The sequence below is a fragment of the Nuphar pumila genome, chromosome 1 (assembly GCF_984573655.1).
Source record: "Nuphar pumila chromosome 1, dmNupPumi1.hap1.1, whole genome shotgun sequence".
In the NCBI taxonomy this organism is placed as follows: Eukaryota; Viridiplantae; Streptophyta; class Magnoliopsida; order Nymphaeales; family Nymphaeaceae; genus Nuphar; species Nuphar pumila.
In genome coordinates this window covers 76,118,112-76,144,931 of record NC_143249.1, presented here as the reverse complement: position 1 = coordinate 76,144,931, position 26,820 = coordinate 76,118,112, and positions in this window count along the sequence as shown.

Genomic DNA, 26,820 nt, shown 5'->3' with positions numbered 1-26,820 from the left:
CCACATTGCTTATTTACTGAAATAAGGATAAAACAACAACTTCTTTTTGGAATTTTCATAAAATCTGGACTAATTGGTAAAACAGGAATTTTTGGAAAGAGTTGACCCCTGTAGGGCAATTTTGTAAAAGAATGATAGTTGAAATAGCTGATAAAAGGGCAAAATCTGAGGTGAAGTGATTAAAATTCATATTGAAAACTGTCCAGATCGTTTCCTGAGGAAATATTTTGAAATTCAGAGTCCTGGGGTAAAATGGGAAGAATTGATAATTTTAAAGACCCAGGGTTTTGAAATCAATTTTGAAAAGAGTTGAAACTCGAATCTGGATTGAAAATTTTGAAATCAAGAGTTCTGGACCTCGAAATGACATGCTGTGCAATGCAGTGATATGAGATGCTCATGCAATGATATGCAATGCCATGTCTTATGAAATGTAATTCTGAACCGGGCTTGGAGATTCCTGTCTTCTGTCAGGAATAAAATTTTGAACATCTGAGCTAAAAATAGAGAAATTTTGAGAGTTGCAGATGAAATTTAGACTTTTGCATGGTTCGGGCTCAGAAAATGACCATTTTGCCCTCCGGCGATTTCAGAGGCTGGATGTTGATGCTTTGTGGAAATGTCGGGGAGGTGAGTGAAAATTTGGGGTGTTTACAGATGCCCCTCTTTGCTACTAAGCCGGCTTGTGGCCGAGCTTAGTGGCAAAGAAAAACACACCAAATTTGGGCTAAAAACAATGCCCCAGTTAGAAGGATCTGACTGGGTATAGAGATATTGGCCCGGCGATCATGGTAGATATGAAATAGAGAATGAAGAGGAAAGATTCATTCTTTGATAGCGAAGTTCAGGTTTTATGCCCTTAACCTGGATGGGACAGAAATACCTCGCATGGAACGAAGCTCAGGTTTGACCCTTAACCTGATTGGGGAATGGAATATCTCATAAAATGAGACTCAGGTTTATACCCTTATCCTGATCGGGTGAAAAATGAAATACCTCTTTGGATGAGGCTCAGGTTTGTACCCTTATCCTGATCGGGCGGAAAATGGAATACCTCTTTGAATGAGGTTCAGGTTTATACCCTTATCCTGATCGGGCGGAAAATGAAATACCTCCTTGAATGAGGTTCAGGTTTATACCCTTATCCTGATCGGGCGGAAAATGGAATACCTCCTTGAATGAGGCTCAGGTTTATACCCTTATCCTGATCGGGCGGAAAATGGAATGGAATCCTCGAAGGAAGAGACCACGATGGAACCTTCGGATTTTGCACAATAAATCCGACAGGGGTTTTGCAAAAGGAAGGAAAATGGGGTCCCTAAAGCTTGAAAAGGGATTGATTTTGGGTGTCTCATTGCTGAGACTAAATAGCTTTTGAAATTGCCTTTTGCGAGAAAATGATTGGTGGTTCGACCTCGAACCGAAATGGGACTGTCTATAGTGGGACAGTGGGGACACCGGGAAGTGTGCAAGTCTGAGAGTTCATGCTCTCAAAGAAGGGAAGGAATCAAGTCCTTAAGAGGGATTTAAAATTGGTGTCAGGATGGATCAAAAACGGATATCAAGCTCTCACTTCACGTAAGGATAGCTAGAAAATATTGTCAAAATATTGAGAATTCTGTTGTTGATTCAAAGTTTTTGAAAATGTTGCACATTGTTGAAAAGATATTCTTTCTCTTCTACCCAAAGTATTACCTCCAAATAAGGTTCACTTTGTAGAATCGAGACTTGAAATCCAAATTGCTCGCAATTGACCTTCTTCAAGGAAACTATCAATTTCCTTGATATGAACAGGAAAGAGAATTTGATATTATGAAAGCAATTGATGAAAGAGTATTGATAATAGAATTTCACAAGATTAAAGAGGATTCTTGATAGATCTGGCAGTTTGATATCCTGAGAGCTTCTCTCTTGATAATCTTTCTGCACTCTTTTGGCTCTCTGGGTTTTTGCTACACTCTCCTTCATTTTGGAGATATTTTGACTTTTTTTTTTCTCTCTTTTTTTTTCTCTCTTGCTCTCTTTTGGGAAGGGTACGTCACAAACTCCTTCAACTTGGAGATGTTTCGATCCTTCTTGGACGATGGGTTTGGAGATCTTTGGATGACAGCTGAAATTAAATATCTTTTAGGGATTGTCGAGAGGTTCATCGCATCTGCCTTCATCTCGACAGTGCTTTGGACTTTCCCTGGAAGGACTCGTCACAAACTCCGTCATCTTGGAGATGTTTCGAATCTTCTTTGGCCCCGGGGGTCTACTCGCCTAATTCGCCTTCATCTTGACGACAGGTGAGAGATCTCTTTTGCGGATACTTAATTGCAGCTTAGGTAATTCCGAGGAGACAGGGTTTTGATGAATGTTCTCTTTTTCTAGCACTCAGGATATTTTCACTCCCTCGTCCTTACAAGAATAGCCTTTAAAGATGCGCCATTGACTGCGATCAATATCGATCATCTGCGGCTTTTCAATAACATTGAATCTTCTTTTCTGGCCATATTGAGGATTTATCCATCATCCTTTTGGTTGGCCAATAGAAAGAATTTGAGTTTTGAATCTCTTTTGGCAAAAGCTTCACTCTTTTGGAAGTGATGCTGAAGGTAAATTGAGATAGAGATTAGTGCAATAAAGATTCTGAAATCAACAAATAATTTGATTGACAACTTTGACAAATTTTCTTGAAATCCTTGGTGAAAGTGAGTATTTGAAATCCGGCTCAACACATCCGTGACGAAAATTCTCCTCTCTTTTTCCCCAAAAAGAGAGACTCAGGTTTAGCCCTTACCTGAATGGGAATTGGGAAATACTCCTCTCTTCCCTAAAGAGGAGGTGTTTGCAAAACGAACTTTCAAAGAGAAATTGAGCTTTCGTCAAAGCTCCCTAATATTAGGCTTCTCTTATGGAAAGGGGGCCGATAATAGTGAGGTCAGAAAATTGGGTCATGAAATGAACGAGTCCATCACACTCTCCCTGCAAAGAGGGTCCTTCATGATGAAGATGGCCTAGTATGAAATTGGGGGGTCACAAGAAAAGCGAGTCTCCGTCGAGCCTCTCCCTTAAAAAGGGTTCCTCGTGTGAAATTGGAAATTGTTTTGCAAACGGTTCACAAAGACGCGAGTCCCTTCAAACTCTCCCTGAAAAGGGGCTAAGTGAACGAATTGGATAGCATGCGAAAAGAACGAGCTCCCTCGAACTCTCCCTAAAAGGGTCTTTCGCAAGAGAAAATGATTGAAATTGGATATTGAGATTGATTGACCCAAAGGTCGAAATTGAAAATTGGAAAATTGGTTGCTGGAAATTGAATGACCCGAAGGTCGAAATTGGATGACCTAATGGTCGAAATTGAGAATTGGTTGACCAAAAGGTCGAAATTGAGAATTGAGTGACCTAAAGGTCGAAATTGAGAATTGAGTGACCCGAAGGTCGAAATTTAGAAATTGAGTGACCCAAAGGTCGAAATTGAGAATTGAGTGACCCGAAGGTCGAAATTTAGAAATTGAGTGACCCGAAGGTCGAAATTTGGAAATTGGTAATTGAAATTGAGAATTGGAAATTGGGTGACCCAGAGGTCGGAATTGGAGAATTGCCTGATTCGAAGATTTAAATTGAAATTTGGAGGACAAAATATCAAATTCGAGCAATTGACAGACCCTGATGATTGAAATTACTTGGATTAACAAAGGAGAATAATGAGTTCGAGTCAGAGCTCAAATAAAATACAGAGATCATGAGTCAAAACCCGAATCAACAGAAGAAAATGAAGAAATTGAGTCAGAGCTCGAGTAAGGTAATGAGATCATGAGTCGGAACTCGGATCAACAAAAGAAAATGAAGAACTCGATTCAGGGTTCGAGTAAGGTAATGAGATCACGAGTCGGAACCCGGGTCAACAAAAAAGAATGACAAGCTCGAAGAGATCTCGAGTCGGAACCCGGATCAACAAAGGAGAATAAAGAGCTCGAATCAAAGCTTGAACAAATAAAGAGATGTCGAGTCGGAACCCGGATCAACAAAGGAAAATAAAGAGCTCGAATCAGAGCTTGAACAAATAAAGAGATCTCGAGTCGGAACCCGGATCAACAAAGAAAATGAAGAGCTCGAATCTGAGCTCGAATGAATAAAGAGATCTCGAGTTGGAACCCGGATCAACAAAGAAAATGAAGAGCTCGAATCTGAGCTCGAACAAGGTATAGAGATCACGAGTCGGAACTCGGATCAACAAAAGAAAATAAAGAGCTCTAATCTGAGCTCGAACAAGGTATAGAGATCACGAGTCGGAACTCGGATCAACAAAAGAAAATGAAGAGCTCGAATCTGAGCTCGAATAAATAAAGAGATCTCGAGTCGGAACCCGGATCAACAAAAGAAAATGAAGAGCTCGAGTCAGGGCTCGAGTAAGGTATAGAGATCGCGAGTCGGAACCCGGATCAACAAAGGAAAATGAAGAGTTTGAATCTGAGCTTGAATGAATAAAGAGATCTCGAGTCGGAACCCGGATCAACAAAAGAAAATGAAGAGCTCGAGTCAGGGCTCGAGTAAGGTATAGAGATCGCGAGTCGGAACCCGAATCAACAAAGGAAAATGAAGAGTTCGAGGCAAGGCTCGAGTAAAGTAGAGAGATCACGAGTCGGAACTCGGATCAACAAAGGAAAATGAAGAGTTCGAGGCAAGGCTCGAGTAAAGTAGAGAGATCACGAGTCGGAACCCGGATCAACAAAAGAAAATAAAGAGTTCGAGTCAAGGCTCGAATAAAGTAGAGAGATCACGAGTCGGAACCCGGATCAACAAAAGAGGATAATTTGAATAAAAGCCCGAGTCAGAACTCGGTTTTCCAAAAAGTTGGATCTTGAAAATGTACCAGCTTGAATACTGGATTTTGAAATAATACCAGTTCGAGCGTTGGGTTTTGGTTCAGTATTGGCGATGATCTTTCCATTTTGAATCATTAGGAATTGTGATGGGACTATTTGTTGAAATCCCAATACTGACCGGATTGTTGTTAATGCAATTGAATGCAAATGAATATGAGTTGATGCATATGAATGCACAAGTGCATGAAATGAGGAATTTGTTTATCCTGCCTACATACAGAACAAAATTTTAAAATGCCCCAGTGTAACTGGGAAAGAAAGTTGGATCATTATTTGAAGGAAACAGGAAGGATTACAATAGAAGAATAAATGTTTCAAGTATAAAACTTTTTCAAGTGTCGCGCATTAATAGGATCTGGCAATTCTACCCCATCGGCATTGATGAGCCGATATGAGTTGCAGGGTAATGCTTCTTTGACAACATAGGGACCTTCCCAATTTGGCGACCATTTGCCGCCGGGACGATGCTTGAGATAAGTTGTGGATCGAAGTACTAAATCATTGACTTTGAATCTTCTTTCGATGATAGATTTCGCATATTGCCTGGCTACTCTCTGGCGATAGGATTGAGCATGCTCTGCTGCTTTTAGCCTTCTCTCGTCGAGTAAGTCTAGCTGCACTAGTCGCTGCTGCTGGTATTGATCAAGAGGTAATTGCAGAAGCGAAGCAAATTTCAAAGCGGGCTTCTGAACATGTAGCGGCAATACTACTTCTGTTCCATAGACCAGTTCTGATGGGGTAGCATTCGTTGGTGTACGAATGGTGGTCCGATAGGCCCATAGTGCATCGTGGATCTTCTCATGCCAGTCACGGCCTGTTTCCACAGTTCGCTCCAAGATACGAATTAAAATCTTGTTGGTGGCCTCTGCCTGACCATTCCCTTGAGGATAATATGGAGCGGAAAAATGGTGATAGATCTTGAATTTTGAGCAGAATGTCTTCATATTTTCATTCTTGAAATGACTGCCATTGTCTGACACAATGTCATGTGGGATGCCGAAACGGCAAAGGATGTTCTTGTGAATAAAAGAGACCACATGTCGGCCTTCAACTGTGCGAAGAGTGATAGCTTCTACCCACTTGGTGAAATATTCTGTTGCGGCAAGGAAGTATTTATGGCCATTTGAAGCTGAAGGAGTGATGGGACCTACGACATCAAAGGCCCACATGGAGAACGGCCATGGAGAAACAATGGATTGTAAATATGTTGCTGGAGCATGGATGGAAGGTGCGTGTATCTGACATTGCACACACTTCTTCACATAATGATAACAATCTTGTTGCATAGTCTTCCAGTAGTAACCTGCTCTGATGATCTGCTTGACAAGGGTTTGGTAGCCGACATGGCCACCACAAATGCCTTCGTGTGCTTCTCGCACGACTTCTTTGGCTTCTTCTTCATCTAAACATCTGGAATACTCTGAACTGAATCCACGACGATATAGGATGTTTGCCAGAATGAAGTATCGAGTGGACATACGCTGGATTGTTCGCTGTTCTTTCTTTGAGAGTTCTGGAGGAAATTCACCGGTTTCTATGAAAGTTTTGATGTTGTAATACCAAGGCTTATTCTTTTGATTAGCCTGGTTTACTTGCTCCGCTGGAAGGAAAGCAGGTTGGTCAAGTCTGCCAATTTCAAAATAGCGACAAGATTCTCCCTTCTTGAATGCCATAATGGAGCCTAAACTGGCTAGGCTATCGGCCACTTGATTAAAATCTCTCTTGATGTGGAATAACTGAAATTCTTCGTACTTGCTGACGAGAGATGAAACAATTTTCTGATAGGGAAATAACTTCTGATCTTTGACCTGCCATTCGGCTCGAACTTGATTGACAACAAGTAATGAGTCACCGTAGGCATGTACTTTCTTGACATTGAAGTCTAATAGAATCTTTAGACCTTGAATCAGGGCTTCATACTCGGCCATATTGTGAGTGCATTGAAAGTCTAGCTTGAGAGAAAATGGAATCATCTCCTTTTCTGGAGTGATTAATAGGATTCCGATGCCTATTCCCGCCATATTCTTAGAACCATCGAAAAATAAATTCCAGACTAGAAATTGCTGGATATTGCAAATTTGCTCATCAGGGAAGTCATCTTCGGCTTTCTCTTCTTCAGCCAGAGGAAAATCCGCCAATTGATCTGCAATTGCTTGACCTTTGATTGATTGCTGCGAGACATATTCTAAGTCATACTGCATCAATAAGACTTGCCATTTTGCGACTCGTCCGCTGAGGAAAGGCTGCTCTAAGATGTATTTGAGGGGGTTGAGTTTAGATAGGATTTTGACCTCTGATGCCAACAGGTAGTGTCTTAGCTTTTGACACATCCATACCAGAGCTAGGCAGGTCTTCTCTATTTGAGAGTATCTCTTTTCATAATCTATGAAAGTCTTACTCACGTAATAAATGGTGTGTTCTATCAGGCTGCCTTCTTTGTATTGCGCCAAGAATCCGCCGCATGCGACTTGATTGACTGAGATGTATAACAGAAGAGGTTTTCCCAATTCTGGTGGCTTCAGGATGGGAGGATTAAGAAGATACCTCTTGATTCGATCGAACGATTGCTGACACTCTGGTCCCCATTCGAACTTAACTTCTTTTCTGAGTAAGTGGTTGAAGGGCTCACATCTCATCGCCAAATTGGAAATGAATCGCCGGATTGACTGCATACGTCCCTGAAGGCTACACAGCTCTTTGAGATTCTTCGGGGGTGGCATATCAATGATAGCCTTTGCTTTGGCTGGGTCAACTTCAATTCCCTTTTTGCTAACCAGAAAACCCAACAGTTTGCCTGATTCGACTCCAAAGACGCACTTTTGCGGGTTTAGCCTTAACTTATAAAGGATGAGTCGCTTAAAGACTTGCTCAAGCGCTTCGAGGTGATCTTCTTCCTCTTTAGATTTCACGAGAATATCATCAACATACGCATCCATGATTTTGCGCATCTGATCGTGAAAGATGACAGCCATTGCTCGTTGATACGTTGCTCCGGCATTCTTGAGCCCAAAAGGCATAACCGTATAGCAGAAAGTGCCCCAAGGCGTAGTAAAGGAAGTTTTTGATTGGTCGCGGGCGGCCAACTTAATCTGATTGTAGCCGGAATATCCGTCCATGAAAGAGAACATGGCATGTCCTGCCGTGCCATCGACTAGAAGATCGATGCTTGGAAGTGGATAGTCATCCTTCGGAGTTGCCTTATTGAGGTCTCTGAAGTCCATGCAAATCCTTACTTTGCCGCTTTTCTTTGGGACAACGACGATATTGGCTAACCAATCTGGGTAGTCAATAGCTCGAATAAATCCTGCTTTGAGCAGATCTTCAAGTCCTTCCTTGACTTGCTGTTCTATTCTGGGATCCATTTTTCTCAGCTTCTGCTTGACTGGCTTAGCATCCGGCTTTAAGACAAGACGGTGTTCGACTAATTTGGGGTCTAAGCCCGGCATGTCTTCATACGTCCATGCGAACACTTCTTCATGCCGCTTGAGAAAATTTTTGAGCCTTTTCTTTTCTTCAGGACTCAGACTGGTTCCGATCTGGAGAATTTTGGGATCTTCCTCTGAACCGATATTGACACCTTCAGTTGGATCTTGTACTAGAGGAGATGGTTCATCTTGCTTCTGAACAGCGGCGAACTCTGGTAATTCCTAAAGGGACTGATCGTATTCAGCACAATCATCTGACTGCTTTGCAATCTTATCATTTCCGGTGCTTGCTTTGATTCTGTGAATTGCTGTCGACTTCTGAAAGGCCTTGGGATTGAGAACGAGCTTCTTGATTGTCCGAGAAGTCATTCTGAAATTTTGGAGAAGAAATCTGGTTCAGACAAATCGGCCTATAGTAAGACAAGCAATCATTTGAAGAGAACCATGCATAAAATGGCATTGAATTATAAAATGATGAGATAGACAGAAAGGGAGTAGATGGCATCCGGATAGACAAAGAAACTTGGAATTTTATTGATTGAATTGATCAATGACATTGGTAAAATGAGACATTTATTTGGAAAAGAATAGAAAGAAAATAACAAATGGTCTTCATTGTGCCCCTTTGACAAAAACAGTCTCCTTTGACGAGCTTCCGCCGGCAAACCCTAGTCCTGCTCTGTGGGGACGATGTTTCTGGATCATTGGCTCGATGCAGCCATCTTCATTCTTGCCGAGTCCCTTGAAGGGTTGATAACCATGTTTCAGGAGCAAATCGAATCCCTTTCTTGACTTCATGAATTGAGGAAACAAGGGATGATCCTTAATGGTGCTGTAGTCGATTCGGCCTCCAACCTTGAAGAAATGAGGACCTCTCCATCGGGTCATGGCTACAGTGTGCAGAGATAGTTTTGATGATGTCGGGAGTATTTATTGATTTTCTCCGAGGTTGATCTCTTCGCTTTCCCTGATGCTGGGAATATCCGCATTGAATGATGGCCGAGGAATCATGGGCTGCGGGAGCCTTTCTTCTGGGTCTTCTCCCAGTACCGTGGTTATCATTCCACCTTTTGACCATTTTACACATTGATGGAGGGTGGAAGGCACTGCATTAGCATTATGAATCCACGTCCTTTCGAGCAGCAAGTTGTAGGTTGGTGGTACATTAACCACATGAAAAAGCACTGAATGCACTGAATAGTTGATAAACACCTCCAGGAATATCTTGCCCTTGGCCGTTTGACCATGATTGTCAAACCCATAGATAGTGATGGGATCCGGAATATATTCTTCATCCTTGATCCCTAATGCCTTTGCGGTCATTTCAGGGCAAATATTGAGGCTACTGCCTCCATCGACCAGTACATGCGGTACTGTCATTCCTTTGACCTGAACGACAATGTAAAGAGCATTATTATGAAAGGAATGAGGCTTTGGAAGGTCCTCATCTGAGAAGGTGATTGGCGCATTGGTCATGGCAGAGTTCACAATCTGTGCCATGTCTTCAGGAGTGGTACTGGGTTTAACTTTGATTTTCCTGAGTAAATCATCCAGTACTTGCTGATGCTTGCTAGAATTCTTGGCCAAATCGAAGATGGAGACATTGGATAGAGCGGTCAGAGGCTTCTGACTTGACCTTTCTGGCCTTGGTCTAACGATTTGCTTGAAGAAGTCAGGAGTTCCTTTTGATTTGGGAACTGACTTCACAGGTGCTTCCGAAACTTTCATTTTACCGAATGCTGAGATTAAGTCCATCTTCTTGGAATCTGGAGCTGCCTGTCGTAGCACCGTCACCTGATGCTGAACTTGGAGATCTTGCGCAGAACATGGCTTGATGTGCTCATGCGGCAGAAATGGCTGTGCAGACACTACCGCTGTGGTGTGCGAAGGGAAGGGGTGATTGAGAATGTCCATTTTCTCTTCTTCTTCTCCTTCTACCAATAGATTCTTTTCAATAAGATCTTGCACGATGTTTTTGAGAACAAAGCAGTTCTCAGTGTTGTGTCCTATTGTCCTGTGGAACTTGCAGAACTGATCTTTCCACTTCCCCATGGGCACAGGGGGATCGGCCAATCTGGGCAACTTAACCATTTCTTTTGATAGCATGTACTCGAGCACATCCTCGAGTGATTGGTCAAGAGGAGTAAACTTTCTGTCATAGCTCCATCCTTCATGTTTGGTCTTCTCACGCGGTTTCGACCCTTGATCCTGTTGAGGAGGCTTGCTGTACTGAGGGGCAGGCTTTGCTTTCTGGTCCTTGTTGTTTGAACTGCCTGAGCCATAGCAGTAATCCTTCTTCTGCCCTTTGTATCGATTTTGGCCTTTGTTGTTGTTGCTGGCAGAATAAGTGAAGTGAGCTTTCTTTTTCTGCTCACCATGGGAGTTGTTCTTGGAAAAGGTGAAGCCTTCATAGACTCCATTTTCCACACTTAGTTCGAGCCATTCTGCTCGTTCAGTCAGCTCAATGAAGGTCCTGGACGGTGCTGTGGAGATTAATCCTCTTAACGGCTGCGAGAAATTGTTGAGGATTAAGGACAATGCATGCCTTTCCGAGATAGGATCTCTCATCTTATTACAGGCTGATCTCCATCTGTGAATGAAGTCCCGTGCTTTTTCATTCTCATTCTGCCTTAAATTGCAGAGATGACTTAGCGTAGGCAGCGCTTCTGTGTTGAACAAGAAGCGTTCAATAAAGAGATTCACAACTTTGTCGAACTCCTTGAGCTCGATGGGGTTGATATGCTCAGCATACCATTTGGCTGCAACTCCTTCCAAGCTGCGGGGGAAGCATAGAAACAATGCTCGGTTATCCCTCTTAAACCGAGAGCATTCAGCAAAGAAAGTGGCGAGGTGCGCTTTTGGGTCGCCAGAACCATCGAATTTGATGAATTTTCGGGGGAGATTCTCCAGATCATCATCCCCTTCTAAGCCGTCATAGAAGTCCTCACTGGTGAAGACTTTCTTGCCCTTGTCGCGGGCTTGCAGATCTTTGACAACTCAGGCCATTTCTTTAAACTGCGCTTGCAAAGGCTCTTCTTTATCTCTGCTCTTTGATCTGCGGCTTTTACTTTGGCCACGCTTCTGAAATGCCGGAGGCACCTCATATTCTTCACTAGTGTTTTCAGTTGAATCTGATTCATCTGAAATCTCTTCTGGCTGGATCTGCTTCTTGGGAGCCTTCTTACCCCTGCGACCATGGAACCTTTCTCTGAATGGATTTCTTTCTGAGCTGGTCCCGGGCTGCTCATTCATCATTTTGTTCATCATTTTTCTGAACATGGCATACATTTGAGGGTCTATGCCATCACCTTCTTGCTGCTGCTCTCGACTCTTCTCGGATCGAGGGGAACCCATCTCTTCTTCCGAGGCTGACGAGTACTGGGATGCCGTGGTTCTTTTGCCTGATCTTGTCTCAACCATCAAATGGTATGGATGCTCTCTGCAGGGCAAAGACCTGATTAGATTATGAAGGAATTAGCTTTTGGAAGAAATATTTGCTGAAAATATGGTAGACAATTTGGAAAAGATGTCCCATTACTAGGGACTGAGTCGTCGTGGGAATCACGACAATTGTGTTGCCATTCCTTCTGCAAAAGAAATAAACAACGAAAATGTGCCTTGTTACCTAGGCGAGGTCGTCAAACCACAATAGAAGGAAAGAGAATTTTATTAAAATGAGAAGGATAAGATTTTATTGATCTTGACAAAGAGGTGGGGGACAAACAATTTGCCACCATTCGTGATAGTCGGCAGACATTCTAGGACCTAGAAAGATTTTAAGAGAGACAAAGGAATCCCAGCTGTAGCGGGCAGAATGATATGCCCCGGACCATTGTGCGGAAGTGAGATCAAACTCTGCCATAACTCCTGATAACAGTCGGGCTTCGACATACTGCTGCCTCTAGGAGAACTGCCGAACACATCTCTCTGGTTGGTAGTAAGTGCAGAAGAATGGTCCTAGCAACTTGAACCACTTGCCATATGCGTAGGTATATCTGGGAGGAGACAGCTGCCGATCAAAATAGTCCCAGACTACGTCATCCTCTTGAATGTTGTTGATCATAGACCGATACTGCGCCACTGGAAGGAGTTCTTGTCCATTGTATCTGAAAGAGCTTGCTCGGGCTGGGACATGTTGGAAAAACCAGGATTGAAGTGCGTAGATGCATCCTTCAACTGAAATGGATTCTCCATTTGAGAATCGAGTCAGACCTCGATATAGGAAGGCGAGCGCTGCCATGGCTATGGAGAGGCGATTGGTTTGCCGACTTCCCCATCTTCTCATAAGTTGGATTATTCTGATGTCCATGTAGTTTTGTCCATCTGGGAAGAGGGATAATCCTACAGTGCATAGAACCATTGCATTCTGAATCCTTTCTTTGGCTGTTCTTGATAACGAGCTGACTTCGACGAAGGTCCCGTACTGGCGGTACAACTCAAGTAGGTCAACATACTCATTTCCTTCCAACTGGATCAGGGGCCAAGATCGGCGGCCTGTCATACGAGCTAAGGAGTCTCGGGGGTCCAAACCCTTGACATTGATAAGGAATTGATGCTCTAATGGGTCGCTTGGTCGACCAGCTGGTTCTGGCAACCCCATGATTTCTGAAAATTCATCCATTAAAACAGTCATCTCTCCCCATGGGAACCTGAAGGTACACGTTCGAGGATTCCATCGCTCCGCCATTACATGGATCAGGTTGCCATTGATGGTCTGCTTTCCGACTGCTGATGCCAGCTCTAATCCACACTCGCTCAAATGGTCCGGGAACATTCGGGAAAAGCTCTTTAGCCAGGAATAATACCACCGGGGAATGAAAGTTCCGGTGCTAAGGGCTCGATGTTCAGGACGACCTTGTCGCACCTCGAAGGAGATGTGACCTTCAGGAAAGATAGGATCGACTTGACTGGATGCCATCGAACTGAAAACAGAGAAAGACTCAGAATGAGACTTAGGAAAATGTGAGAAATTTTGAAAATTTTTGCAGGCAGGATAAAAATGCAGCTAGAAATTCGAGATCCAGTAGAAAGGTAGAATGTAAAATCGCCTGGAGTTTTGGAAGAAATGGGATATTTGGAAGAATCATCCAGGGTTTGAGAAAAAGATCTTGTGGAAAATAAAGATATTTTGAACAAGACCTAATGAGTTGAAAAACATTGGGAAATATAAAGAATTGAGAAAATCATACATACAATCACATCCTGCACAAACATTTATGCGCATACAGCACTCCCTAAAAGGCTGACTCTAGATGCATCAATTTTGAAAACAGCTGTAGGACCTTAATCCTAACTCTAAGTTCAGATCGTCTTTGTCCAATCCAGTTATGCCGATATACCCGAATCGAAATCCGAGGTACGTGGCATAGAGTTTTAACTTCGGTTCTAAGGTAAGGTTTTCCAACATCCTTGAGCGCCTACCGATATACTTCGGACTGTGGCCCGCGGTACGTGGTAGGGGGGTGTTAACCCAAATAGTTGGCCCAGTTGTGAGGCTCTGTCCCGAACTATGGTTCTGGAAGAGAGCCCAGCAACGTGAAGACCGGGTAATGATAGGTAATGGAGGTTTTGAAAAAATGATCACATGCAAGAAATAGAGGGCTCTAAATCCTAGAGAGATAGATTTTTGAAAAACATTGAAGAAGCATACATTGTTTGCATTCAGATCCTAAATTGAGGAGAGTTGTATTTAGACCTAAGTCTATGTGAGCAAGAAAATTTCTCCTCAATCTGGTCCTACCAAACCATGCCTAAGCTATATGCAATCAATGTCAGCTAGGTCAGAATCTAGGCTCCTAGGCTCATATGATATTGAAAGTAAAAGAGCTGACATTTAGTGAACATAATTTGGATAATTAAACTAAGTCAAGCACTTTTGATCAGACAAGGACAAGTCCCATCATGGTCGCCAAACCTGTTATCGTCGCGAAATTTTTCCCGTATTCCCCTTCCTTGCGGAAGAGAGGGAGGAAAACGCTTTCGCGCTTCAAACTTGAACGGATTTTGGAAATTTGTTTTGAAATACTCGCTTCCATTTTAAAAATTGCGGGAAAATCCATGGGATGGGGCTCGACCTGTCGGTACGAGGTTCGACCGTTCCTGCCGCCTTTAACAGGGGTAATCGAACCAAGGACCAAAATTGTGCTTGACTTAGTTAAATTATCGAAATTGTGTTCTATCCTAAATGCACAAAGAATTCAGGCATGTGCTATGAGATTTTGAAAATGCAGCTTGGGAAAACATGATGTATGCTTGGAAGATATTTGGAGTTGAAAAGCATTTCTCAAGAAAAAGATGAAAGTCAATTTCTCAGAAAACTCAGATGAAAAAGGTTTTAAAATCCTGAGAAAGTTCATAAAGATGTGGGAAAATCATGAATGGTTGAAAATCCTGGGAAAATGGAAGTGATTCTTGAGAAAAAGGTGAACATTTGAAAAGGGAAACACTTCTTAGGAAAACTTGGACACTGAGAATTTTCTTAGGAAAATGATGGAAATCTTGAGAAAATGGCAAGAAATTCTTGATAAAATATGAATAGTTGAAGGAAAAATGCTTGTCAGGAAAAGCTTCAAGTTTTGAAAGCTTTCTTTGGAAAATGATTGAAATTCATTGGAAAATTCTTTGGAGAGGGAGAATTGAAACTTGGGAAACTGAAATCCTGAGAATCTTAGCCTTAAAACCCTTGAAAATTTGATTCTTGAGAAAGATTGGAAAACTCTTTTTGAAAATCTTAAGAAAATGACATTCTCCAGGGAAAATCAAGGGAAACTTTGATCTTGGAAATCCAACTTAGAAGTTTCTTGAGAGACTGGTTTCCATGGAAAACTGTGAAAACTTGACTTGGGAAAACCGATTTTGGAAAATACTCAGAGTTTCTTGAGAAATCGATTTCTTGAGAATGAAGTTTTCTTAAGAAAATCGTGGGAAAATCAATGATTTCATGATGCAAATGATATGAGTGAATGCACTTTGAAAAGATTTTCTAAGAAATTTGTTGGAAAAATGTGCATTAAGTCAAAAATAAATCCTTCACATATTCTGACTGTGGCCATGAATATGTTCAGAACTTAGTTGATTTGATGCACATGACTTTGAAAACTTTGGAAATATGATGTGCATTTTAAGATAGCCTAAGAGTGTAGGCTCAATGTGACTAGTAGAAAGATGACAGATCTGGGTCTCGTCCATATTCCGACTAGGGCCGTAAATATGGATCTCACCGAGTCCATCAACTCCCTAAGAGTTGGTGCACGTGCCATTCGTGAACATCCATAGTGCTTTTGAAATAAGATGTATGCATCACATAAGCAGGATATTTGCATAAATTCAAACTATATGATATGCATCCTAGTCTAAGCAGAAAATTAAATCTCTTATTCCAAAATTTACTTTATTACATCACTAAACAAATGAAATAAATGGAAATTGCAGACTTCAGCTCCTTCTTTTGAATGTCTCTGCCAAACTTGAAATAGGGTTAGCTCAACTATGTGGGTTTTTCCAAGATTTTCCAATAATATTATGAAATTATTGGATTTAATTGGATATAAACCCTATTCTCATGCTTCCTTGATATTTTGAAATGATGAAATGCAGGAAATTCAGTAGAAAATAGTTTGAAAATCGGAATTGGTGGTCAAAATGACCGAAATACCCCTAAAATAAAAGTTACACCTTTAAAATCAGGTTTTTTTGAAGGAAAACTTGGTAAAATTGAGATTTCGAAATTCAAATTGAATCAAATGATGATGAGATGCAGTAAGGGACATGATGACATGCTGCTAAACACATTAGGACTGTAAAATCAGAATTTGGCATTTTGCAATTTATCCAAAATAACGAATTTCGCTTGTTTTTCGCTTGGATCTGGGTCCTGCGGGACCCTGTTTTGGTATTATGGATGATCCGAACCTCAAATGGATTCCAAATTGCACCAAATTCGGTATGAAGCATCTACTTACTCTGATAAACAGCCTAGAATGCTAAAAATCATGAAATGATATTATTTAAATGCTAAAATTTGAAGAAAGTCCTAAAATGGTGGATTTTGCCTATGGATCCGAACCAAATGCAATGTCTAATATGATAACGCAAGATTTACACCATGGAAACTTCTGATATTTTGCAGACTGCTAAAAGACCCTAAATGGAACATTTTTGGTTTTTACAGCCTCGGGATTTGAGCCATGGTGAGTTCGGCAACAGGGATTTAGTTCTGATAGAGGTAAAAATCACACTAATCTGATGAAAAATGCTAAAGAAATACAAAACGGCCATGTAAATTTATGAAATTAATCAGAGCTATGCACGACACCTACATGAACAACTTTCATGTTTATGACTTTGGCATTTGATCAACAGAAACACAGATAAAAATATAACTATTCCTGCCTAAACTAACAGAACATACAAATGTAGCAAAACAGGAGACTGACATAAAAAATCCGAAGCAGGTATCAACACTGTTCTAAAAATCACAGGCTTTCAGATGCAAACATAGGACATCTCGGACACAACTTTCACTTTTTACGGTTTTGGATTTGGAGCAACACACAAAGAGAAACCATAGCCCTAAGTCGATCCAAGATCTCAAGGGCCCAAATTAGGCTCTGACACGTGTCCCGAACTCTCGGATTTTTGTCAGACATTAAAAAAAATCAGAAAAATCTGAGAAAATCATATTAAACACTAGACATTCCTCCGAGTTCAGAACATCTTTCGGATCGAAAATCGGATCTCCCATGATGGATATCTCGATTTTACAAGTCGGCAAATGATTTTCAAAACGCATCCCGGGTAACAAAACCCGACTTGCCATTTTGAATGTTTACCGCAGTAAACAAATTCAAATGCCTCCGAATTTTTGGCAAAATTTCAGGGACACCTAAGGGCGCATTCCGTGATGTTTTTGGGATTTTTAATAAAAAACAAATGCATGAAATGACGTGTGGACTGACTGACAAAAACAGAGACCTACTGAAAATGAGCAGAATTGAAATAAATGCTAAATTAATTCTAATTAATTCATGAAATATGCTAAATGAATGAAACAAAATGCAAATTAAAAATAGCTAACTACATGAATGTTAAAAATCATCAAGGAAGCATAATTAAACATTTTTATATATGTCTTTTTATGAGAATAGCTCAATCCATCTCTCGGATGAGCTCTTTCTTCAGACGACTCCCGAATCGAATCATGGCATCAAATCAAGGGGAAAAGAAGTGCACCTTGCTTCGTTACGCAGCGTAGAAGCTCTTGAAAGGGGCGGCTATCACGAGCTTCCTTCGTCCTTCGCTCCGGGCTTCGGATGGTTTACCCAAATTGACATCCGCTTGAATCGAATTGGCCACTGCACAAGCTTTACTCCACCTTCTCCAATGAGCCAAAGGGGGCACGATTTCCAAGGTTCAAAATCAGATGTTAGGAAGGCTAGGTCGAATTCTCCAGTTCACAAAATGGTCTCCAAAAAAAGATCTCCCTTCTCTTGGGCGTGGAGCCTTGTTTTTATAGATTTTTTGAAAAATTTTGAATTTCAAACAGGCTCAATCTGAGCCCTCCATGTGGCGCCATCTCAAGGGGTGCTATCTGGGGATTTGAAATTCAAATTTGGCTTTTTGTAGGGAGCCCTCAGGTGGCGCCACCTCAAAAGGTGTTTTGATTTTTGAGAAAAATAAAAAAAATGGAAATTTTGTGGGTGAGACACCTCAGCAGGGGGAATTTGGAATTTTTCAAAAGTTTGCTTGATTCTCTCTGCAGGAAACTCCCAGAAGGCGCCACCTCAGAGGGTGTTTTCTTGGAATTTGAAATTCAAACTCACCTTTTGTAGGGAGTCCTCAGGTGGCGCCACCTCATGGTGGGCTACTTTTATTAAAAATAAAATAAAAATCAAAATGGAGCCAAGTGGAGTCCTGGAATGGTGCCACCTCAAAAGGTGGTTGACACATGTCAGAAGGACAGAGTAGTGGGCTCAGAAGGCGCCACCTCAGAGGAATTTGAATTCTACCTTTTCTGAAGAAAGGAGATCTGGACATGTGGCAGTCCAGGATGGTTTCAAGTGTCAGCCTGCTGGAGGAGGTTCTTCAGATGGCGCCACCTCAGAGGAGAATTTGAATTTCAAATGGAGGTTGGCCCTGGAGGAATGGAGGATGGACATGTGGCGCCACCTCAGGGTGGCTCCTACAATGCCATGTGGCAAGAGGGAGGAAAAGGAGGGAAGTGACATGTGGCGCCCTCATAGGCCATCTGGAAAAATCATGGCTCAGGATTTGCGCCACCTAGGCCCTGTTTGAACATTTGAATGGTTTGCTTTTTCTGAAGAAAGCCAGGAGTGACATGTGTCTCTTACTTTTCTGAGAAAAGTAGGAAGAGGACATGTGGCAGAGGGGAGAGAAGGAGGGCCAAGCCATGTGGCGCTATCTCAGACAACATGGAAAAGTTGAAGTTCAGGATCTGCGCCACCTATGAGGAGATTTGAATGTTTAAATTCTAATTTTTCTGGAGAAAGCAGGAAATGACACATGGCACTTGCTTTTTCTAAGGAAATGAGAGCTTGCCACGTGTCCTCTGCAGGAGACACACTCCAGATGGCGCCACCTCAGAGGAGACAAGCCTACCTTTTCTGTAGGAATTTAGGAGTGACACATGTCTCCTACTTTTCTGAGAAAAGTAGGAAGAGACATGTGTCAGGCTACTTTTCTAGAAGGAGGGAGAGGTTGACACGTGTCCTCTGCAGGAGACACACTTCAAGTGGCGCCACCTCAGAGGAGACAAGCTCCACTTTTTCTAGACAGGACAACCTATGACACTTGGCATCTCCTGGTAGTCTTTGAAATGACACATGGCGCAGGATGGATAGGGTGACACATGGCAGATAAATGGGATGACATGTGGCGGCTTCTGAAGGTAGCCCCACACTGACACGTGGCAGAAGAGGGAAGGTGACATGTGGCACCAACTCTAGGTGAACCCTATGCTGACACATGGCATGTAAATGGGAGGAGAGAGAAAGGACAAGTGGCACCAATCCAGGGGACAAGGCTCCTATATTTTTGGGTTTTTCAAAATTCAAATTTTCAAAAGAAAAGCTTGTGTGACACCACCTCAGTGTGGGTCCCACATTGCTTATTTACTGAAATAAGGATAAAACAACAACTTCTTTTTGGAATTTTCATAAAATCTGAACTAATTGGTAAAAAAGGAATTTTTGGAAAGAGTTGACCCCTGTAGGGCAATTTTGTAAAAGAATGATAGTTGAAATAGCTGATAAAAGGGCAAAATCTGAGGTGAAGTGATTGAAATTCATATTGAAAACTGTCCAGATCGTTTTCCTGAGGAAATATTTTGAAATTCAGAGTCCTAGGGGTAAAATGGGAAGAATTGATAATTTTAAAGACCCAGGGTTTTGAAATCAATTTTGAAAAGAGTTGAAACTCGAATCTGGATTGAAAATTTTGAAATCAAGAGTTCTGGACCTCGAAATGACATGCTGTGCAATGCAGTGATATGAGATGCTCATGCAATGATATGCAATGCCATGTCTTATGAAATGTAATTCTGAACCGGGCTTGGAGATTCCTGTCTTCTGTCAGGAATAAAATTTTGAACATCTGAGCTAAAAATAGAGAAATTTTGAGAGTTGCAGATGAAATTTAAACTTTTGCAAGGTCCGGGCTCAGAAAATGACCATTTTGCCCTCCGACGATTTTAGAGGCTGGATGCTGATGCTTTGTGGAAATGTCGGGGAGGTGAGTGAAAATTTGGGGTGTTTACAGCAAGCAATTCTGCAAAGTCCAGAAAATTCTGGTTCCAGAATAAAATAATCTTAGTTTCATTGACATACCTGTTAGTGCCGCTTCCACCTTGCGTATACCAGACCTCAATGATATTCTGAATCAAAAACCCATCGTGATCAGTATTGGCTGCGAAATGGCGCATAGAGACACAATAATAAATAAAGAAAGAAAGAAAGAGAAGAAAAAAAAAAGTGTTGAACCCCTAATCTTGTTCTCTCAAGTTAGCACAAAACTAATCACTGTTGCACTATGAGTAACAATTAATATCAATGCATCCCAAAGGTTATTCTAAACAAATCCCCCAATGGTACCTAATTTTGGAATCAATCATAAAGGAAAATAAAACCCATAACACCAGCAGTGTCTTGTAAGATTACAGGATATCAACAAATACAGTGAAATTAAGTCAACCAATGCTAATTAACTCAAGTAGCCAATATAAAATGCTTGATCAAGACGGAATATGTTGAAAAATTAATGAAAGATGCAAAGGAAGCTTCCAACAAATTTCTGACCATCTTTGGTCTTGATTTCTGATCATGTTCCATTAACTCACCTACTTTCACGTTTTTACCTCCATGGGATCCAAACAGCACAACCAGAGTGAGGAAATTGGATAGAAGGTTTTCTGAATAAGAATCAAAATATCTAAAATATTCACACCATCGTGTTAAAGCAGAACATACGGAGTTTCAGCAGCAACATAATACTCAAATATATATATATATATACATTTTAGGGATACCATCACGGTCAGCGAGATTCCAGAACACCCGAATTACCTGCTTACCAAGACTTTGATGAACCTGAATTAGGAATAGAGGACAGTGAGGATGGCACGCTGTCAACATAGAGTTACCATCATGCTTTTTACTGCTACTCACACTCAGTCGAATTCAACATACTCTGACTACAGATTTTAACACATGCTATTTACAAAGACTGATATGCGCACTGATGCAGACTTGCTAGCTTGTAGAGTGTTAGCACCTGGTGATATAGACTAACTCTTAACATGCATTGATACGCACTGTACAAATTGGTTACTTCATATGATACTAACATACTCCACAGATCCATCATGCTAACACATATCTACTACTAATATTCATGATAACTGTCAATGATTTTCTAATACACTCCGTGCTAACATCCAAACACTCAATACTAACTCACCCAGTTGCATGATTCACATATGCACCTGTACCATTCAATTTGTAGCAGCTAGATTTTATTCAGAGATACCTAATGAAACTCATGTGCAAAGAACTTAAATGTAAAGGAAACTCAGACGTGAAAACACAGATGTGAAAGAAACTTAGATGTGAAGACACAGGTGTAGCATACCTTAGAGATTTACTTCAAAACTCAGATACAATTATTCTTAATAACAGCCGCAGATGAATATGAAACATGCCCCCCCTTTTCTTTAATATTACCAGATATCCATTCACCGATCCAGATAATTGGTTTCAATATCGGCGATGTTCAATAATTCTCATAAATCTGGACCTTGATTGGAAGATCTGACCCAGGTTTATGATCCAGACACTCATTTGATCTTGACTCGCTCTTTTTCTCTCTTTTTTTTTACAGAGGGGTATCAATTTCAGTTCCTGATATCTAACATTCATAACTTGAGAATATCGAACAAAGACGACTTCGTTTCCCCAATGGATAACAAGCCATTACCCCTTTACCTTAAGTCTTGGCAGCAACATCAGCTTTCCTTGACGCAGGACCTAAAAGAACCGTTATGATCTTGGACCGAACCCCTTCATCAGCAAAAGAGGCTCTTAGAAGATGACCAAAATTTTAGAGATGATCCCAATCATTGAGGCTCCAACGACATCATTCCCTCTATTGCATTAGGAAATTCCTTATGGGGCTGCTAGTAATTTCGGCTATTCAACACACTCATATCTTTGCTTGGTTTTGGATGAGATGGATTAATGTGCTGATGCTCAGGGGTACATATGGTTAACCAGGTATGGTGGATATTCATGGGAAATGAAAATGCGGGTAAATGAGATCACAGGGTGCACCCATTCTAATGTTAAACACAGATCACAATCAGTAAGACGCGATAAACAAGACGTAAGTAAAAAAAAAATGATGCAGCAAAGGAATGAAAAGCAAATGCTAAGCTATATATGTAATAAAAAATGCGAAAGGGGATTGTAACAGGGGGGGGGGGGTCAGGTTATTGAAATGGGGCTGAAAGATAATCAAACTCCATGGAATGAAAGCAAGAATGCCACGAACAGGAGATAAGGCTTTTAATATTTGATTGTTGGAGTTCGCTTGGCCATCCATCAAACATCTTACTCAATCGGACATCAGGAATCCCTTATGCTTCAAAGCAAGGAAAACGGGAATCAAGATCTAGAGCCAATTGGAGACAGAAATCAAACTAAAATAAAATAAAATAAGAGCAGAAGCCATGACTAACAGATATTATAACAAGATCGAAATCAGATTAAAACAAGAAAGAAACTGGAATAGAGACTGAAACTTAGAGGGGAAAACAAATGAAGAGTTATAACTAATCGATACTGAAATCAAGATAAAAAAAAACAAACCATAATGCAAGCAAGAAATTAAGATATTGGAACACGCTGATTCCATTAATTTCGCACATCGATAGTCTGATTTTGCTACAGGCAAATCAATGCTACCGGAGAGATGCTTTACTGGAACGATAAACAAAAGAGGAAATGAAAATACAGAGGAAAGAGGGGTGATAGGGAAAAACCAGTAAAAAGGGAAAACAAAAAAAATGACTATGAAGAAAGAAGATAAAGGACTCTTACTGTAGCTTGCAGAGTTTTGTGAAGGATGAGATTCCCTTCCCCTTTCTTTTTTTTTTATGGAACTCCTCTACGGTTGATGGCTGGACCTCCTCGGAGAAAGGAGCAACGCCCTTTGGTAGGGGAGGGTCAACTTTTTCCTTCAATTGATCGAGAAAGGTCTGCTGGAACAGAAGTGATGAATGGATGATGAAGCTCCCTTTTCTTTTTTTTTTTGTTTCCCCCCCCTCAACCCTTCTTCTGAGCCCGTTCTTATAGAGGAGGAAGAATCATCCGGAAGGTGGAGGTTAGAGATCGACGGATGATTCGTGATGGATGAAGCAAAGGGAGGAAGTTGGAGGATCGGAGGGTTGAGGAGCTCGGGAGATGGGAGCATGCGAGGCCGTTGGAGATGGACGAAGGAGGAGGAGGTGAGGCGATCAGAGGGTTCATGGAGGCCATGGAAGCTGGAAGCTTCGTGAAGGGCGGAGGTTAGAGATGGATGATTCGGGTGAAGCTTCTGGAGGGTAGCCTGCGGCCGATGGAGAGGGAGAGGTGCCGCCTCCGACCTTTTCTCGCAAAGGGTTTCTTTGAGAAACCCTAAAAGAATCTTTTCGCCAAAGGGGCCCTTAGTTTCAAGATTTCAATAAAGCGGGGGGGGGGGGGTCCTTACCCGATTTTCTAAAAAGGGGTTCTTTCAAGAAGAAGCTTTCAAAAAAAACTATTATATATTATATATATATATTTTTTCTATATTTTATTTTTTTGTTCTTTTCTTCATTTTCTACCTTTTTTTTTTTATATTTTTAGAACAAAATTCTAAATTTTACAAAAAAAACAAGGATTTAAACTAATTTCTTGTATTTTTGAGAAATATTTTACAAAAGAAGGTATTTCTGAGAAACTTGGGTTTGATTTCTTCAGAAAATGGGTTTGGACCCAGGTTTTGAGAAAAATATTCGAGTTTTAAACCTCGAATCGAGAAATACAATTTGATGGATCCAAACGGATACCGAACGAACTGTCTGAGCTTTTCAAAAAGTTATTTTGGAAATTTCGAGAATTTGATTTTAAACATTGGACAACGAAGCTCAGATTTGGATCTTTTATCTGGATCCGGATCCGAAATTGAGTCAGATATACAAAATGAATTTAATTTCAAAAAACTTGAGAAATAAAATGGGAGTTAGATTTAAAAGTGACTCAATTACCCAGAAAATGAAGATAAAGGGGAAAAAGGGGATATTTACAAACTTTTGAAAAATTTGGGGTGTTCACAGATGCCCCTCTTTGCTACTAAGCCGGTAAGAAGCCGAGCTTAGTGGCAAAGATAACACTCTAAATTTTGAAAAAAATGCCCCAGTCAGCAAACCTGAGTTGGGTATGGAAGAATTATGGTTTTGAATGTGGCTTTTCAGGCTTAAGACTTTATCCTGAATGGCTTGAGGCGACGAAATCCTCGATAATGATATGATTGAATAATAGAAATGAGGAACATCGTGATGGGACTTTCAGTGAAAATCCCGAAATGATGAGAGATAAGAATTTTGATCAAGTCTCATGGGTGAGACAAGATCAGTCTTTTGGAATGACTCAGGCTTAGCCCTTAACCTGGATGGGATGAAGGTATCTCAAGATAACCTCAATGGGGAAAGGAATATAAGTGGACCTCGATGGGACATTTCTGAGAGAAATGCCTCGTGAGATGAAACTCAAGCATGATCCTCTCCTGGATGGATGTATAGAGAGTATGGGTTCCTTTGTGGGGAAAAACCATGATGGGATGGGAGGATTACCTCGTCGAAACGAGGTTCAGGTTTAACCCAAACCTGAGAGGAAGGTACCTCGTGGAACGAGGTTCCGGCTTCGCCCTTATCCTGAAAGGGACGACCATACAGAATCCTCGAGTGAGGAAGCTGTGATGGGACAACAAATGCATCGCCGAAGCGAGATTCAGGTTTAACCCTTGACCCGAGTGGGGAATCGCACGAAGTCCTCAAATGAAGAAACCGTGGTGGGACTAGAAAGGATATCTAGTCGGACGGGATTCAGGTTTAACCCTAACCTGAACGGAAGATACCTCGCAGAGCGAGGCTCAGGCTTATCTCTTAACCTGAAAGGGCGACCATACGGAATCCTTGGATGAAGAAACCATGATGGGACCTTCGGAATTTGGACGAACAAATCCGAAAGGGGTTTGCGAGAAGAGAAAAACAAGGGATTCCCTAAAGCTTCGAAAGGGGATGATATGGGGCGTTTCATTGCTGAGACTAAATAGCTTTCTAAAAACAGACGACCTCTCGCAGAAGATTTTGGGTTATACCTCGAGGAGCGAGGTAACAGGTTTAATCCTTAGCCTGAATGGATACAGGATCATCGAAGAGCGAAGAAACTGTGATGGGACCTCTAGACTTTGCACAACAAGTCCGAGAGGGGTTTTGCAAAAGGATGAAAATGGGGGTCTCTAAAGCTTGAAAAGGGGTTGATATTGGGCACCTCATTGTTGAGATTGAAAATAGCTTTTGACAATAAAAGACCTTTTGCAAAAGGTTCGGGTTTAACCCTTATCCTGAGCGGGAACTGTATATGGCGAGACAGTGGGGAACACAAAAAAGTGTGCGAATCTGAGAGCGCTCAGATCAGGCAGAAGGAAAGGACCTTTCAGTCCTAAGGAGGGATGACGTCAGGATACGTCAAAACAAACATCAAGTTTTTGCTTCATGTTGAGATAATGAGAAAATATTGCCACTAAGATGCCAAAAATTGTAGTTGATCCAAAATGATTGAATTTGTGCATATGTGTGAGAATGTCACATCTTTCTACCTAGAGTATTAACTCCAATTGGGCTAACTCTGCAGAATCAAGAATCAAATTCAAATTTGTTGCTGTTGAGTTTCTTCAAGGAAGATATCAATTTCTTTGATATAAAAAGAGAGGAAACATTTTTAGCTTCATAAAAGCATTTTAGTGAGAGGATATTGATAAAAAAATTTCACATAGATAAAGATGATTCCTGACAGTTTTGGACAGTTCGATATCCTGGGCATTTCCCATGATGATCTTTTTGCACTCTTTTTGAGTCATGGAGCTTCCTTGGGCTTTTACATCATCCTTCATGTTGGAGATGTCCTGACTTTTCTCTCTTTTTTGGGGAAGGGTACGTCACAAACTCCTTCATCTTGGAGATGTTCCGATCCTTCTTTTTCTTTCTCAGGAATTAGGCTGATGATATTGGTTCAGAAATCTCTAGATGATAGCAGAAATCAAAATATCTTTTAGGGTTTGTCGGTAGGTTCATCACACTCGCCTTCATCTTGACGGTGGTCTGAACTTTCCCTGGAAGGATCCTTCACAAATTCCTTCATCTCGGAGATGATCCAAATCTTCTTTGGCCCCGGAGATCTAGCTCGCATAATTCGTCTTTACCTTGACAACAATTGAGAGATCCCTTTTGCGGATATTTGATTGCAGCTTTGAAGGACTGAGAATATATGGATTGGGTAGGTTATCTTTACTGCCCAGGATATTTCCACTGTCTTACTGCCAAAAGAATGATCTTTGAGAATGTGCCATAGCTATGATCAATATTGATTCACTTATGGCTTTTCAACATCATTGAATTTTTCCCTTGCTGGTCATATTGAAGATTTTTCTTCATCCTCTTGGTTGACCAATAGAAAAAGCTTGAATTCAGTTCTTATTTCGCAAAAGTCTTGCTCTTTTGGAAATAATACTAAAGGTAGTTTGAGGTAATTCTTTATGCGATAAAAGCTTTGAGATCAACAAATGACTTTTGATAGCAAATTGGCAAAATATTCTTGAAATCCTTAATGAAAGAGATTACTTGATATCAAATTAACACGTCCGTGACAAAATTCTCCTCTCTTTTTCCCCAAAAAGAGAGACTCAGGCTTAAGCCCTTACCTGAATGAGAAGTTGGA